This window comes from Cornus florida, unplaced genomic scaffold, assembly GCF_030987335.1.
Source record: "Cornus florida cultivar Cherokee Brave unplaced genomic scaffold, ASM3098733v1 CherokeeBrave_3.0.0_Hap2_Chr11, whole genome shotgun sequence".
In the NCBI taxonomy this organism is placed as follows: Eukaryota; Viridiplantae; Streptophyta; class Magnoliopsida; order Cornales; family Cornaceae; genus Cornus; species Cornus florida.
The window spans coordinates 25,241,080-25,245,310 of record NW_026775581.1 but is presented as its reverse complement, the minus strand read 5'-3'; the positions used below and the strand labels follow the sequence as shown (position 1 = coordinate 25,245,310).

Sequence of the window (4,231 nt, the reverse complement as noted above, 5' to 3'; positions counted from 1 at the left end):
TGTATTTAAAAATAAAAATATATATGAAAATATTATTAGAATTTGTGTTCGGGTTGGCTCGAGTTGCTAACATTTTAACCCAAACCTAGCTCTAATTAAATTTGGATTTAAAATTTTCAACCCAAGCCCAACTCTATTTGTAAAAATTATTGCCCAAGCCCGTAAAAAATCGGGTTGGATTCGGGTTACCCAACCCAAGTTGCATCCTTATCCCTAAGTATTACTAGTTTTTTTTTTTTTTTTTAGAGAGATTACATTGGCACTCTACTGTTTTTTCAATTGCAATTATTTTCTTTAAAGTAAACCACAAAGTGGTCCGTGAAATAATTAATGCATTATTCCTTATTTTGTAATACCATAACTACCCTTATACAACTTAAAATTTTTTTTTGGAAGTCCTCTAAAAAAGATAATTAATATATTCAATAGAAATAACTTTATTTTGGCAATTAAAAGAGATAATTTATTTTATAGTGGCTTATTTTCCTTTTCCTTTTTTCAAAAGAGGTAACTTTTTTTTTTTTATAATTTATTTATAATTTTTATCTGAAAGGGTAGCTGTGTCTAGGGGCGAAGTCAAGATTGCAAAGTGGATGGGTTAAGAGGAAGAGTAGTATTGCATATGAACCGGGTTATGATAAAGAAAATAATATTGCATATGGATTAGGCTATGAATTGATGTACAGTCGTACAAAAACAATAAAAATAAAAGTTGAACCTGGGCTATAGTTCAGGTTAGCCCTTCAGTAGCTCTGCTCCTAGCTGTGTCATTTGAAAACTAATAATCATTTACTTATATGTTAGGGTTAGAATTGCCGTTTCTTTTAAAATTGAAGTGCAAATGTAAAAAAGTGGAATATAAATATTGCCTCTCTTTTTATTTATTTATTTATTTATTATAATGATAGTGAATGAATCATCAAAATATTCATAGGGGTCCACGTGGATGTGATTGCTTATTTTTATAAATTAAATGGGTAATGTTACAAAATAATAATAAAAATAGTAGTAAAATATAATAATAGTACTTTTGACTTTTCAAAATGAATTATTATATTTTTTTTGGAGAGCGTAATAAATAATTTTATTTGAAGATTGAGCCTTTATTTTTGCCAAACGAGTCAATAATAAATCATAAAAAGGGCAATCGAAACACTAACAGTAACAGGTAAGGCCAAACGACGAAAATGTAAGATGGAGATGCGGGGTATCGATCCCCGTACCTCTCGCATGCTAAGCGAGCGCTCTACCATCTGAGCTACATCCCCCAAGTCATCTGATTTTTGCACCATTACCAATTTATTATATTTAATTGTCATTTTTAAATTTCTTCAACTGTACATAAATAACTAATTAAAAATTTTCGACTAAATAATTCAGTGTAATAAATCGGTCCAAGTAACACTAAGCTATAAATATTGAACGCTTGGTTTCTTTCCCTTCCTATTTACAATGTCCCAGAACCCTCCTCAGCTCGTCAATAGTCAAACGTTGGCAACATTAAAGTATCTCTGTGTGGGTGGGTGTGGGTGTGTGTGTGTGTGTGTGAATTTATATGTATGTATCCATGTATATGTAATGAATTGTTTACTTTGCTTCAGTTCTCGTTGGCCCATGTAAATTTGATTCATTTTATTAGTTCCTTCTAATTTGATATAGATTTTGTTGTGTTAAATTTGGTAATGAATTTTTTTTTTTTTCCCTAAATTTTGTAATGAATTCAATTGGGATTTATTTGGTTGAGTTAAATGTTGCAATTAATTCAATTGAGGAGTGTTTTCTGCAATTAATTTTAAGAGGGAAAAAATTTAATTCTCTTATTTATTTTTGAGTGAGAGTTTTTATTAAAAATTATTTATTAGAGTTGTACAAAAAAAACCAATTGGATTTAGACTAATTGATTCTGTTTTGTTAATTACTAGGAAAAAGAACGTTAACGTGATCCTAAAGATTTAAACTAATAGAATCTGCTTAATAACAACTTTTTTCATTTAAAAATATATTATTACATTTGTAGCGAAATATATCAAATTTATAACAATATGAAAACAACATTTTTTTTTCATTCAAAATAAATTATTGTAAGAACATTTCAGAAAATTACAAATTTATCTAAATTGAACTTAATTGTTCAACGTTTTTATTTATTCTATTCTCATACATTTTCTTAATAACCAAAAGAATAGGACAAATTAATTATTGGACCTCAATCAAGGACAAAGAATTCTAATTTTTTTTTTCCTTTTCCCAACACTTTGAAAAACCAATTAGATTACATAAACTATCCAATTAACTATACAAGTTGTACACTCATAAACAAACAACTTGAAATGTGATTTTATTATATGCATGGAGTTAAAAAATTATGCAAGGGCTTAATTGTCTATTTTTGTTAGAGTAGAAATCAATATACTCAGCACAACATGCCTTCATCCATCCTCACAATCCAAATGAGCACATTCAAATTCACTATAAAAAGTCCTAACAATAAAATCTTTGTAGAAAAAATTCAAGAGAAAACAAAAATATTTACTTAAAAAAAATGATAAGAGATAGAGTGGAAGACATTTTTGTTTAACGGTTGAAAAAAAGATATAGATAGATAGTGTGTGTATATATATTTACATATATTAAAGGAGGTAATCCAAGAGATGGATGTAACTCGTGCAATAAAATACAATAGTCATAACTCTTGAAACTTTTGGACTATCCAATTTCCTTGAATTAAAAACCATATATTTATAACATTTAATGAAAGGATTTTGTATTTTAACAAAATAAAAAACGTTGAAAAATGATAAAAGGAGCTTCTTCTTTTATAATAATATAGATATAGGTTATCTTTTCTTTTAACTTCATATTTTTGTAACGTATTTTACTAACTAAATAGAACATGATCAGTGTTCCACAGAAGAAGATTTTGTTCGGATTCTAATATCACTTGTGCTAATTGACAACTATTTAACACTTGATAGACTAATTTAATAAAAAATAATTTAAATTAATCAAATAAAAAATAATTTTGAGATTTTTCTAATATATTAACATACTATAATCGAACTATTTTTTTTTTTATTAAAAAATTTATATTAAACTGATTCACTAAAGGCCAATGCTTCATAACTATCAACTAATTTTTTTTTTTTTTGGTTAAAAGGGTAAGCTACTATCAACTAATATTTCCAAAGGAAATAAAGTGGGATTTATTACATCAAGTTGACTCTTGAATCGTTTGAGTTGCAATTGACCAAAGTGGGAGAAGTAGATCCGAGCCCTCCAAATGTGACCAGGTCCAGCTGGAGAGGGTGGGAATGAGTCAACCACCTGTCGCCTTCACATTGGCCCCTCAAAGTTGTAGATCGAACCCAGATGGTGATTGATTGGGACATGATTCCTTTATTTTTCGTTTTTTTCTTCACTCGTTGTCATCAGCTCTACTCATACATCTCCTCTCTCTCTCATTTACCAATTTGCCCAATTTTGTATTATTTCATCTATCACTCCAATATATAATATGTTTATATATTCCATCTATCCCCATCCAAATATTTTGACTTTAGACTCATTCATTTTTTGTGACAACTCTTTTAATATAGTTCGTTTGAAATTTATGAATGAACCCACATTTTAAAAAATTAAAAGATAACTTTTAAAAGGGGAATGTTAAGTGCAGTGATGATATTTATTCTTTGAATATTATTGAATGTATTTTTGTTTAATTCACCTGAATTTTTTTTTTTCGTACAAGTGAATGCACTGTTCAGAAGAGTCCGAAAATATTTGTTTCAAAAACTATTATAATATCAAGCTACACCCTCTGATTCAAACTCTAAACCAAATACAGTACCAAAAATAAATCGAAACAATTCTAATTTCAATATAACCATAGCATCCAACAAAAGGCTCACAAAATTTTCGAAATCTAAGAATGATGGAAATGTGACGTTGGTGATTTGGTGAGCTTGAAGTTTTGAAGTAGAAAAAAAATAAAAAAAAATAAAAAAATTATACTTGAAAAGAAGCTTTGATGATGTAAAGAATGCCAAAGAGTGTTCTTGGGAGGGATGGAGCGTTGTTTGGTCAAGAGGGGGAGAGAGATTGTGTGGTAGAGATGATGCAACACAACATAATTTTAGGTAAACAAAGAGGGATACACGACATAAAAAATGTTTTGGTGATTTAAAAATTTTTTGTAATTTTATTTTAGGATAATCGGAGTGGAGCGTCAGAG

At 28.5% G+C, this 4,231-nt stretch overlaps 1 non-coding gene across 1 annotated transcript; it reads right to left on the bottom strand.

The window, feature by feature from the left end:
* Positions 1 to 1,195: 1,195 nt before the first annotated feature.
* Positions 1,196 to 1,268, bottom strand: TRNAA-AGC (transfer RNA alanine (anticodon AGC)). The gene has a single exon. It is a non-coding gene; the product is annotated as a tRNA-Ala (tRNA).
* Positions 1,269 to 4,231: the final 2,963 nt, after the last annotated feature.